Raw genomic sequence first — 14,167 nt, 5'->3', positions numbered from 1 at the left:
TATTAAATTCGGATTCGATTTCTGTGTTTCATCGTCAATAAGAAGGTCCAAGGGATACAGTAAACCTGAAGTGAGGCATCGGAATCTAAAACTGGACTCACAGGAGAGGTTCCAATAATGGAAAGTTAGTGTGTCACTCCTCTTGTACTTGAGTTGGTATTGTGCCTTTTGTGTTAAATTCGAAAACAATTTCTGTGTTTCATCGTCAATAAGAAGGTCCAAGGGATACAGTAAACCTGAAGTGAAGCATCTGAATCTAAAACTGGACTCACAGGAGAGGTACAAATCATAGTAAGTGAGAGCGTCAGGCCTCTTGTACTTAAGTCGGCATAGTGTCTCTTGAATTTAATTCCGATGCAATTTCTGTGTTTCATCGTCAAAAAGAAGGTACAAGGTATACAGTAAACCTAAAGTGAAGCATCGGAATTTAAAACTGAACTCACAGAAGATGTTCAAATCATAGAAAGTTAGTGTGTCAGTCCTCTTGTACTTAAGTCGGCATTGTGCCTTTTGAATTTAATTCCGATGCTATTTCTGTTTTTCATCGTCAATAAGAAGGTGCAAGGTATACAGTAAACCTCAAGTGAAGCATCGGAATCTGAAACTGGACTCACAGGAATGGTTCAAATCATAGAAAGTGAGAGTATCAGTCCTCTTGTACTTAAGTCCCCATTGTGCCTTTTTTATTAAATTCGGATGCAATTCCTGTGTTTCATCGTCAATAAGAAGGTCCAAGGGATACAGTAAACCTGAAGTGAAGCATCGGAATCTAAAACTGGACTCACAGGAGAGGTTGAAATCATAGAAAGTTAGAGTGACAGTCCTCTTGTACTTAAGTCGGCATTGTGCCTTTTGTATTAAATTCCAATGCAATTTCTGTGTTTCATCGTCAATAAGAAGGTCCAAGGGACACAGTAAACCTGAAGTGAAGCATCGGAATCTAAAACTGGACTCACAGGAGAGGTTCAAATCATAGAAAGTGAGAGTGTCAGTCCACTTGTACTTAAGTCGGCATTGTGCCATTTGTATTAATTTCGGATGCAACTTCTGTGTTTCATCGTCAATAGGAAGGTCCAAGGGATAAAGTAAACCTGAAGTGAAGCATCGAAATCTAAAACTAGACTCACAGGAGAGGTTCCAATCACAGAAAGTGAGAGTGTCAGTCCTGTTGTACTTAGGTCGGCCTTGTGCCATTTGTATTATATTCGGATTCGATTTCTGTGTTTCATCTTCAATAAGAAGGTCCAAGGGATACAGTAAACCTGAAGAGAAGCATCAGTATCTAAAACTGGACTCACAGGAGAGGTTCAAATCATAGAGAGTTAAAGTGTCACTCCTCTTGTACTTGAGTCGGTATTGTGCTCTTTGAATTTAATTCCGATGCAATTTCTGTGATTCATCGTCAATAAGAAGGTGCAAGGTATAATGTAAACCTGAAGTGAAGCATCGGAATCTAAAACAGGACTCACAGGAGAGGTTCATATCATAGAAAGTGAGAGTGTCCGTCCTCTTGTACTTAAGTCGGCATTGTGCCATTTTTATTAAATTCGGATGCAATTTCTGTGTCTCATCGTCAATAAGAAGGTCCAAGGTATACTGTAAACCTGAAGTGAAGCATCGGAATCTAAAACTGGACTCACAGGAGAGGTTCAAATCATAGAAGGTTAGAGTGTCATTCCTCTTGTACTTAAGTCGTTATTGTGCCATTTGTATTAAATTCGGATGCAATTTCTGTGTTTCATCGTCAATAAGAAAGTGCAAGTAATACAGTAAACCTGAAGTGAAGCATCGGAATCTAAAACTGGACTCACAGGAGAGTTTCAAATCATAGAAAGTTAGAATGTCAGTCCTCTTGTACTTATGTCGGCATTGTGCCTTTTGTATTAAATTTGGATTCAATTTCTGTGTTTCATCGTCAATAAGAAGGTGCAAGGTATACAGTAAACCTGAAGTGAAGCATCGGAATCTAAAACTGTACTCACAGGAGAGGTTCAAATCATAGAAAGTGAGAGTGTCAGTCCTCTTGTACTTAAGTCGACATTGTGCCATTTGTATTAAATTTGGATGAAATATCTGTGTTTCATCGTCAATAAGAAGGTCCAAGGGATACAGTAAACCTGAAGTGAAGCATCGGAATCTAAAACTGAACTTACAGGAGAGGTTCAAATCATAGAAAGATAGAGTGTCAGTCCTCATTTACTTAAGTCGGCATTCTGCCATTTGTATTAAATTCGGATGCAATTTCTGTGTTTCATCGTCAATAAGAAGGTCCAAGGGACACAGTAAACCTGAAGTGAAGCATCGGAATCTAAAACTGGACTCACAGGAGAGGTTCAAATCATAGAAAGTGAGAGTATCAGTCCTCTTGTACTTAAGTCGGCATTGTGCCATTTGTATTAATTTCGGATGCAATTTCTGTGTTTCATCGTCAATAGGAAGGTCCAAGGGATACAGTAAACCTGAAGTGAAGCATCGAAATCTAAAACTAGACTCACAGGAGAGGTTCCAATTACAGAAAGTGAGAGTGTCAGTCCTCTTGTACTTAGGTCGGCCTTGTGCCATTTGTATTATATTCGGATGCGATTTCTGTGTTTCATCGTCAATAAGCAGGTCCAAGGGATACAGTAAACCTGAAGTGAAGCATCAGTATCTAAAACTGGACTCACAGGAGAGGTTCAAATCACAGAGAGTTAAAGTGTCACTCCTCTTGTACTTGAGTCGGTATTGTGCTTTTTGAATTTAATTCTGATGCAATTTCTGTGTTTCATCGTCAAGAAGAAGGTGCAAGGTATACAGTAAACCTGAAGTGAAGCATCGGAATCTGAAACTGGACTCACAGGAGAGGTTCATATCATAGAAAGTGAGAGTGTCAGTCCTCTTGTACTTAAGTCGCCATTGTGCCCTTTGTATTAAATTCGGATGTAATTTCTGTGTTTCATCGTCAATAAGAAGGTCCAAGGTATACAGTAAACCTGAAGTGAAGCATCGGAATCTAAAACTGGACTCACAGGAGACGTTCAAATCATAGAAAGTTAGAGTGTCAGTCGTCTTGTACTTAAGTCGGCGTTGTGCATTTTGTATTAAATTCGGATGCAAACTCTGTGTTTCATCGTCAATAAGAAGGTCCAAGGGATACAGTAAACCGGAAGTGAAGCATCGGAATCTAAAAGAGGACTCACAGGAGAGGTTCATATCATAGAAAGTGAAAGTGTCAGGCCTCTTGTACTTAAGTCGGCATTGTGCCTTTTGAATTTAATTCCGATGCAATATCTGTGTTTCATCGTCAATAAGAAGGTCCAAGCGATACAGTAAACCTGAAGTGAAGCATCGGAATCTAAAACTGGATTTACTGAAGGGGTTCAAATCATAGGAATTGAGAATGTCAGTCCTCTTAACTTAAGTCGGCATTGTGCCTTTTGAATTTAATTCCGATGCAATATCTGTGTTTCATCGTCAATAAGAAGGTCCAAGGGATACAGTAAACCTGAAGTGAAGCATCGGAATCTAAAACTGGACTCACAGGAAAGGATCAAATCATAGAAAGTGAGAGTGTCAGCTCTCTTGTACTTAAGTCGGCATTGTGGCATTTGTATTAAATTCGGATGCGATTTCTGTGTTTCATTGTCAATAAGAAGGTCCAAGGGATACAGTAAACCTGAAGTGAGGCATCGGAATCTAAAACTGGACTCACAGGAGAGGTTCCAATAATGGAAAGTTAGAGTGTCACTCCTCTTGTACCTGAGTCGGTATTGTGCCTTTTGTATTAAATTCGAAAACAATTTCTGTGTTTCATCGTCAATAAAAAGGTCCAAGGGATACAGTAAACCTGAAGTGAAGCATCTGAATCTAAAACTGGACTCACAGGAGAGGTTCAAATCATAGTAAGTGCGAGCGTCAGGCCTCTCGTACTTAAGTCGGCATAGTGTTTCTTGAATTTAATTCCGATGCAATTTCTGTGTTTCATCGTCAAAAAGAAGGTGCAAGGTATACAGTAAACTGAAAGTGAAGCATCGGAATTTAAAACTAAACTCACAGGAGATGTTCAAATCATAGAAAGTGAGAGTGTCAGTCCTCTTTCACTTAAGTCGGCATTGTGCCTTTTGAATTTAATTCTAATGCAATTTCTGTGTTTCATCGTCAATAAGAAGGTCCAAGGGATACAGGAAACCTGAAGTGAAGCATCGGAATCTAAAACTGGACTCACAGGAGAGGTTCAAGTCATAGAAATTGAGATTGTCAGTCCTCTTGTACTTAAGTCGGCATTGTCCAATTTGTATTAAATTCGGGTGCAATTTCTGTGTTTCATCGTCAATAAGAAGGTCCAAGGGATACGGTAAACCTGAAGTGAAGCATCGGAATCTAAAACTGGACTCACAGGAGAGATTCAAATCATAGAAAGTTAGAGTGTCACTCCTCTTGTAGTTGAGTCGGTATTGTGCCTTTTGTATTAAATTCGGATGCAATTTCTGTGTTTCATCGTCAGTAAGAAGAGCCAAGGCATACAGTAAACCTGAAGTGAGGAATCGGAATCTAAAACTGGACTCACAGCAGAGGTTCAAATCATTGAAAGTTTGAATGTCAGTCCTCTTGTACTTAGGTCGGCATTGTGCCTTTTGCATTAAATTCGGATGCAATTTCTGAGTTTCATCGACAATAAGAAGGTGCAACGTATACAGTAAACCTGAAGTGAAGCATTGGAATGTAAAACTGTACTCACAGGTGATGTTCAAATCATAGAAAGTTAGAGTGTCAGTCCTCTAGTACTTAAGTCGGCATTGTGCCTTTTGAATTTAATTCCGATGCAATATCTGTGTTTCATCGTCAATAAGAAGGTCCAAGGGATACAGTAAACCTGAAGTGAAGCATCGGAATCTAAAACTGGACTCACAGGAGAGGTTCAAATCATAGAAAGTGGGAGTGTCATTCCTCTTGTACTTAAGTCGGCATTGTGCCTTTTCAATTTAATTCCGATGCAATTTCTGTGTTTCATCGTCAATAAGAAGGTCCAAGGGATACAGCAAACCTGAAAAGAAGCATCGGAATCAAAAGCTGGACTCACTGGAGGGGTTCAAATCATAGAAATAGAGAGTGTCAGTCCTCTTTTACTTAAGTCGGCATTGTGCCTTTTGAATTTAACTCCGATGCAATTTCTGTGTTTCATCGTCAATATGAAGGTCCAAGGGATACAGTAAATCTGAAGTGAAGCATCGGAATCAAAAACTGGACTCACAGGAAAGGTTCAATTCATAGAAAGTGAGAGTGTCAGTCCTCTTCTACGTAAGTCGGCATTGTGCCTTTTGAATTTAATTCCGATGCAATTTCTGTGTTTCATCGTCCATAAGTAGGTCCAAGGGATACAGTAAACCTGAAGTGAAGCATCGGAATCTAAAACTGGACTCACAGGAAAGGTTCAAATCATAGAAAGTGAGAGTGTCAGTCCTCTTGTACGTAAGTCGGCATTGTGCTTTTTGAATTTAATTCCGATGCAATTTCTGTGTTTCATCGTCAATAAGAAGGTCCAAGGGATACAGTAAACCTGAAGTGAAGCATCGGAATCTAAAACTGGACTCACAGGAAAGGTTCAAATCATGTAAAGTGAGAGAGTCAGTCCCCTTGTACTTAAGTCGGCATTGTGGTATTTGTATTAAATTCGGATGCAATTTCTGTGTTTCATCGCCAATAAGAAGGTCCAAGGGATACAGTAAACCTGAGGTGAAGCTTCGGCATCTACAACTGCACTCACAGGAGAGATTCAAATCATAGTAAGTTAGAGTGTCACTCCTCTTGTACTTGAGTCGGCATTGCGGCATTTGTATTAAATTCGATTGGAATTTCTGTGTTTCATCGTCAATAAGAAGGTCCAAGGGATACAGTAAACCTGAAGTGAAGCATCGGAATCTAAAACTGGACTCACAGGAGAGGTTCAAAGCATAGAAAATGAGAGTGTCAGTTCTCTTGTACTTAAGTCGGCATTGTACCTTTTGTATTAAATTTGGATGCAATTTCTGTGTTTCATCGTCAATAAGAAGGTCCAAGGGATACAGTAAACCTGAAGTGAAGCATCGGAATCAAACATGGACCCACAGGAGAGGTTCAAATCATAGAAAGTTAGAGTGTCACTCCTCTTGTACTTAGGTCGGTATTGTGCCATTTGTTTTAAATTCGGATGCAATTCCTGTGTTTCATCGTCAATAAGAAGGTGCAAGGTATACAGTAAACCTGAAGTGAAGCATCGGAATCTAAAACTGGACTTACAGGAATGGTTCAAATCATAGAATGTGAAAGTGTCAGTCCTCTTGTACTTAAGTCGGCATTGTGGCAGTTGTATTAAATTCGGATGCAATTTCTGTGTTTCATCGTCAATAAGAAGGTCCAAGGGATACAGTAAACCTGAAGTGAAGCATCGGAATCAAACCTGGACCCACAGGAGAGGTTCAAATCATAGAAAGTTACAGTGTCACTCCTCTTTTACTTAGGTCGGTATTGTGCCATTTGTTTTAAATTCGGATGCAATTCCTGTGTTTCATCGTCAATAAGAAGGTGCAAGGTATACAGTAAACCTGAAGTGAAGCATCGGAATCTAAAACTGGACTTACAGGAGAGGTTCAAATCATAGAATGTGAGAGTGTCAGTCCTCTTGTACTTAAGTCGGCATTGTGGCATTTGTATTAAATTCGGATGCAATTTCTGTGTTTCATCGTCAATAAGAAGGTGCAAGGTATACAGTAAACCTGAGGTGAAGCATCGGAATCTAAAACTGGACTCACAGGAGAGGTTCAAATCATAGAAAGTGAGAGTGTCAGTCCTCTTGTACTTAAGTCGGCATTGTGGCATTTGTATTAAATTCGATTGGAATTTCTGTGTTTCATCGTCAATAAGAAGGTCCAAGGGATACAGTAAACCTGAAGCGAAGCATCGGAATCTAAAACTGGACTTACAGGAGAGGTTCAAATCATAGAATATGAGAGTGTCAGTCCTCTTGTACTTAAGTCGGCATTGTGCATTTTGTATTAAATTCGGATGCAAACTCTGGGTTTCATCGTCAATAAGAAGGTCCGAGAGATACAGTAAACCTGAAGTGAAGCATCGGAATCTAAAACGGGACTCACAGGAGAGGTTCAAATCACAGAAAGTGAGAGTGTCAGGCCTCTTGTACTTAAGTCGGCATTGTGCCTTTTGAATTAAATTCCGATGCAATTTCCGTGTTTCATCGTCAATAAGAAGGTCCAAGGGATACAGTAAACCTGAAAAGAAGCATCGTAATCTAAAACTGGACTCACTGGAGGGGTTCAAATAATAGAAATTGAGAGTGTCAGTCCTCATTTACTTAAGTCGGCATTGTGGCATTTGTATTAAATTCGGATGCAATTTCTGTGTTTCATCGTCAATAAGAAGGTGCAAGGTATACAGTAAACCTGAGGTGAAGCATCGGAATCTAAAACTGGACTCACAGGAAAGGTTCAAATCATAGAAAGTAAGAGTGTCAGTCTTCTTGTACTTAAGACGGCATTGTACCTTTTGTATTAAATTCGGATGCAAACTCTGTGTTTCATCGTCAATAAGATGGTCCAAGGGATACAGTAAACCTGAAGGGAAGCATCGAAATCTAAAACTAGACTCACAGGAGAGGTTCCAATTACAGAAAGTGAGAGTGTCAGTCCTCTTGTACTTAGGTCGGCCTTGTGCCATTTGTATTATATTCGGATGCGATTTCTGTGTTTCATCGTCAATAAGCAGGTCCAAGGGATACAGTAAACCTGAAGTGAAGCATCAGTATCTAAAACTGGACTCACAGGAGAGGTTCAAATCACAGAGAGTTAAAGTGTCACTCCTCTTGTACTTGAGTCGCTATTGTGATTTTTGAATTTAATTCCGATGCAATTTCTGTGTTTCATCGTCAAGAAAAAGGTGCAAGGTATACAGTAAACCTGAAGTGAAGCATCGGAATCTGAAACTGGACTCACAGGAGAGGTTCATATCATAGAAAGTGAGAGTGTCAGTCCTCTTGTACTTAAGTCGCTATTGTGCCCTTTGTATTAATTTCGGATGTAATTTCTGTGATTCATCGTCAATAAGAAGGTCCAAGGTATACAGTAAACCTGAAGTGAAGCATCGGAATCTAAAACTGGACTCACAGGAGACGTTCAAATCATAGAAAGTTAGAGTGTCAGTCGTCTTGTACTTAAGTCGGCATTGTGCATTTTGTATTAAATTCGGATGCAAACTCTGTGTTTCATCGTCAATAAGAAGGTCCAAGGGATACAGTTAACCGGAAGTGAAGCATCGGAATCTAAAACAGGACTCACAGGAGAGGTTCATATCATAAAAAAGTGAAAGTGTCAGGCCTCTTGTACTTAAGTCGGCATTGTGCCTTTTGAATTTAATTCCGATGCAATATCTGTGTTTCATCGTCAATAAGAAGGTCCAAGGGATACAGTAAACCTGAAGTGAAGCATCGGAATCTAAAACTGGATTTACTGAAGGGGTTCAAATCATAGGAATTGAGAATGTCAGTCCTCTTTTACTTAAGTCGGCATTGTGCCTTTTGAATTTAATTCTAAAGCAATTTCTGTGTTTCATCGTCAATAAGAAGGTCCAAGGATACAGTAAACCTGAAGTGAAGCATCGGAATCTAAAACTGGACTCACAGGAGAGGTTCAAATCATAGAAATTGAGATTGTCAGTCCTCTTGTACTTAAGTCGGCATTGTCCAATTTGTATTAAATTCGGGTGCAATTTCTGTGTTTCATCGTCAATAAGAAGGTCCAAGGGATACAGTAAACCTGAAGTGAAGCATCGGAATCTAAAATTGGACTCACAGGAGAGATTCAAATCATAGAAAGTTAGAGTGTCACTCCTCTTGTAGTTGAGTCGGTACTGTGCCTTTTGTATTAAATTCGGATGCAATTTCTGTGTTTCATCGTCAGTAAGAAGGTCCAAGGCATACAGTAAACCTGAAGTGAGGAATCGGAATCTAAAACTGGACTCACAGCAGAGGTTCAAATCATAGAAAGTTTAAATGTCAGTCCTCTTGTACTTAAGTCGGCATTGTGCCTTTTGCTTTAAATTCGGATGCAATTTCTGAGTTTCATCGTCAATAAGAAGGTGCAACGTATACTGTAAACCTGAAGTGAAGCATCGGAATCTAAAACTGGACTTACAGGAGAGGTTCAAATCATAGAATGTGAGAGTGTCACTCCTCTTGTACTTGAGTCGGTATTGTGCGTTTTGAATTTAATTCCGATTTAATTTCTGTGTTTCATCGTCAATAAGAAGGTCCAAGGTATACAGTAAACCTGAAGTAAAGCATCGGAATCTAAAAGAGGACTCACAGGTGAGGTTCAAATCATAGAAAGTTAGAGTGTCAGTCCTCTTGTACTTAAGTCGGCATTGTGCCTTTTGTATTAAATTCAGATGCAAACTCTGTGTTTCATCGTCAATAAGAAGGTCCAAGGGATACAGTAAACCTGAAGTGAATCATTGGAATGTAAAACTGGACTCACAGGTGATGTTCAAACCATAGAAAGTTAGAGTGTCAGTCCTCTTGTACTTAAGTCGGCATTGTGCCTTTTGAATTTAATTCCGATGCAATATCTGTGTTTCATCGTCAATAAGAAAGTCCAAGGGATACAGTAAACCTGAAGTGAAGCATCGGAATCTAAAACTGGACTCACAGGAGAGGTTCAAATCATAGAAAGTGAGAGTGTCAGTCCTCCTTTACTTAAGTAGGCATTGTGCCTTTTGAATTTAATTCCGATGCAATTTCTGTGTTTCATCGACATTAAGAAGGTCCAAGGGATACAGTAAATCTGAAGTGAAGCTTCGGAATCTAAAACTGGACTCACAGGACAGGTTCAAATCATAGAAAGTGAGATTGTCAGTCCTCTTGTACTTGAGTCGGTATTGTACCTTTTGAATTTAATTCCGATTTAATTTCTGTGTTTCATCGTCAATAAGAAGGTGCAATTTATACAGTAAACCTGAAGTGAAGCATCAGAATCTGAAACTGGATCCACAGGAGAGGTTCATATAATGGAAAGTGAGAGTGTCAGTCCTCTTGTACTTAAGGCGCATTGTACCTTTTGTATTAAATTCGGATGCAATATCTGTGTTTCATCGTCAGTAACAAGGTCCAAGGGATACAGTAAACCTGAAGTGAAGCATCGGAATCTAAAACTGGACTCATAGGAGACGTTCAAATCATAGAAAGTTAGAGTGTCAGTCCTCTTGTACTTAAGTCGGCATTGTGCATTTTGTATTAAATTCGGATGCAAACTCTGGGTTTCATCGTCAATAAGAAGGTCCAAGGGATACAGTAAACCTGAAGTGAAGCATCGGAATCTAAAACTGGACTCACAGGAGAGGTTCAAATCATAGAAAGTGGGAGTGTCATTCCTCTTGTACTTAAGTCGGCATTGTGCCTTTTGAATTTAATTCCGATGCAATTTCTGTGTTTCATCGTCAATAAGAAGGTCCAAGGGATACAGCAAACCTGAAAAGAAGCATCGGAATCAAAAACTGGACTCACTGGAGGGGTTCAAATCAGAGAAATTGAGAGTGTCAGTCCTCTTTTACTTAAGTCGGCATTGTGCCTTTTGAATTTAATTCCGATGCAATTTCTGTGTTTCATCGTCAATAAGAAGGTCCAAGGGATACAGTAAATCTGAAGTGAAGCATCGGAATCTAAAACTGGACTCACAGGAAAGGTTCAATTCATAGAAAGTGAGAGTGTCAGTCCTCTTCTACGTAAGTCGGCATTGTGCCTTTTGAATTTAATTCCGATGCAATTTCTGTGTCTCATCGTCCATAAGTAGGTCCAAGGGATACAGTAAACCTGAAGTGAAGCATCGGAATCTAAAACTGGACTCACAGGAAAGGTTCAAATCATAGAAAGTGAGAGTGTCAGTCCTCTTGTACGTAAGTCGGCATTGTGCCTTTTGAATTTAATTCCGATGCAATTTCTGTGTTTCATCGTCAATAAGAAGGTCCAAGGTATACAGTAAACCTGAAGTGAAGCATCGGAATCTAAAACTGGACTCACAGGAAAGGTTCAAATCATGGAAAGTGAGAGAGTCAGTCCCCTTGTACTTAAGTCGGCATTGTGGTATTTGTATTAAATTCGGATGCAATTTCTGTGTTTCATCGTCAATAAGAAGGTCCAAGGGATACAGTAAACCTGAGGTGAAGCATCGGCATCTACAACTGCACTCACAGGAGAGATTCAAATCATAGTAAGTTAGAGTGTCACTCCTCTTGTACTTGAGTCGGCATTGCGGCATTTGTATTAAATTCGATTGGAATTTCTGTGTTTCATCGTCAATAAGAAGGTCCAAGGGATACAGTAAACCTGAAGTGAAGCATCGGAATCTAAAACTGGACTCACAGGAGAGGTTCAAAGCATAGAATATGAGAGTGTCAGTTCTCTTGTACTTAAGTCGGCATTGTACCTTTTGTATTAAATTTGGATGCAATTTCTGTGTTTCATCGTCAATAAGAAGGTCCAAGGGATACAGTAAACCTGAAGTGAAGCATCGGAATCAAACCTGGACCCACAGGAGAGGTTCAAATCATAGAAAGTTACAGTGTCACTCCTCTTTTACTTAGGTCGGTATTGTGCCATTTGTTTTAAATTCGGATGCAATTCCTGTGTTTCATCGTCAATAAGAAGGTGCAAGGTATACAGTAAACCTGAAGTGAAGCATCGGAAACTAAAACTGGACTTACAGGAGAGGTTCAAATCATAGAATGTGAGAGTGTCAGTCCTCTTGTACTTAAGTCGGCATTGTGGCATTTTTTATTAAATTCGGATGCAATTTCTGTGTTTCATCGTCAATAAGAAGGTGCAAGGTATACAGTAAACCTGAGGTGAAGCATCGGAATCTAAAACTGGACTCACAGGAGAGGTTCAAATCATAGAAAGTGAGAGTGTCAGTCCTCTTGTACTTAAGTCGGCATTGTGGCATTTGTATTAAATTCGATTGGAATTTCTGTGTTTCATCGTCAATAAGAAGGTCCAAGGGATACAGTAAACCTGAAGCGAAGCATCGGAATCTAAAACTGGACTCACAGGAGAGGTCCAAATCATAGAAAGTGAGAGTTTCAGTCCTCTTGTACTTAAGTCGCCATTGTGATTTTTGTATTAAATTCGGATGCAATTTCTGTGTTTCATCGTCAATAAGAAGGTCCAAGGGATACATTAAACCTGAAGTGAAGCATCGGAATCTAAAACTGGACTCACAGGAGAGGATCAAATCACAGAAAGTTAGAGTGTCAGTCTTCTTGTACTTAAGACAGCATTGTACCTTTTGTATTAAATTCGGATGCAAACTCTGTGTTTCATCGTCAATAAAATGGTCCAAGGGATACAGTAAACCTGAAGTGAAGCATCGGAATCTAAAACTGGACTCACAGGAGAGGTTCAAATCATAGAAAGTTAGAGTGTCACTCCTCTTGTACTTAGGTCGGAATTGTGCCATTTGTATTAAATTCGGATGCAATTTCTGTGTTTCATCGTCAATAAGAAGGTGCAAGGTATACAGTAAACCTGAAGTGAAGCATCGGAAACTAAAACTGCACTTACAGGAGAGGATCAAATCATAGAATATGAGAGTGTCAGTCCTCTTGTACTTAAGTCGGCATTGTGCCTTTTGAATTAAATTCCGATGCAATTTCCGTGTTTCATCGTCAATAAGAAGGTCCAAGGGATACAGTAAACCTGAAAAGAAGCATCGTAATCTAAAACTGGACTCACTGGAGGGGTTCAAATCATAGAAATTGAGAGTGTCAGTCCTCATTTACTTAAGTCGGCATTGTGGCATTTGTATTAAATTCGGATGCAATTTCTGTGTTTCATCGTCAATAAGAAGGTGCAAGGTATACAGTAAACCTGAGGTGAAGCATCGGAATCTAAAACTGGACTCACAGGAAAGGTTCAAATCATAGAAAGTAAGAGTGTCAGTCTTCTTGTACTTAAGACGGCATTGTACCTTTTGTATTAAATTCGGATGCAGACTCTGTGTTTCATCGTCAATAAGATGGTACAAGGGATACAGTAAACCTGAAGTGAAGCATTGGAATCTAAAACTGGACTCACAGGAGAGGTTCAAATCATAGAAAGTTAGAGTGTCACTCCTCTTGTTCTTGGGTCGGTATTGTGCCATTTGTATTAAATTCGGATGCAATTTCTGTGTTTCATTGTCAATAAGAAGGTGCAAGGTATACAGTAAACCTGAAGTGAAGCATCGGAATCTAAAACTGCACTTACAGGAGAGGATCCAATCATAGAATATGAGAGTGTCAGTCCTCTTGTACTTAAGTCGGCTTTGTGCATTTTGTATTAAATTCGGATGCAAACTCTGGGTTTCATCGTCAATAAGAAGGTCCGAGGGATACAGTAAACCTGATGTGAAGCATCGGAATCTAAAACTGGACTCACAGGAGAGGCTCAAATCATAGAAAGTGAGAGTGTCAGGCCTCTTGTACTTAAGTCGGCATTGTGCCTTTTGAATTAAATTCCGATGCAATTTCCGTGTTTCATCGTCAATAAGAAGGTCCAAGGGATACAGTAAACCTGAAAAGAAGCTTCGTAATCTAAAACTGGACTCACTGGAGGGGTTCAAATCATAGAAATTAAGAGTGTCAGTCCTCTTTTACTTAAGTCGGCATTGTGCCTTTTGAATTTAATTCCGATGCAATTTCTGTGTTTCATCGTCAATAAGAAGGTCCAAGGGATACAGTAAATCTGAAGTGAAGCATCGGAATCTAAAACTGGACTCACAGGAAAGGTTCAATTCATAGAAAGTGAGAGTGTCAGTCCTCTTCTACGTAAGTCGGCATTGTGCCTTTTGAATTTAATTCCGATGCAATTTCTGTATTTCATCGTCCATAAGTAGGTCCAAGGGATACAGTAAACCTGAAGTGAAGCATCGGAATCTAAAACTGGACTCACAGGAAAGGTTCAAATCATAGAAAGTGAGAGTGTCAGTCCTCTTGTACGTAAGTCGGCATTGTGCCTTTTGAATTTAATTCCGATGCAATTTCTGTGGTTCATCGTCAATAAGAAGGTCCAAGGGATACAGTAAACCTGACGTGAAGCATCGGAATCTAAAACTGGACTCACAGGAAAGGTTCAAATCATGGAAAGTGAGAGAGTCAGTCCCCTTGTACT

This window comes from Schistocerca serialis, chromosome 9 (assembly GCF_023864345.2).
Source record: "Schistocerca serialis cubense isolate TAMUIC-IGC-003099 chromosome 9, iqSchSeri2.2, whole genome shotgun sequence".
In the NCBI taxonomy this organism is placed as follows: Eukaryota; Metazoa; Arthropoda; class Insecta; order Orthoptera; family Acrididae; genus Schistocerca; species Schistocerca serialis.
Note: the sequence above shows the minus strand (reverse complement) of the source record.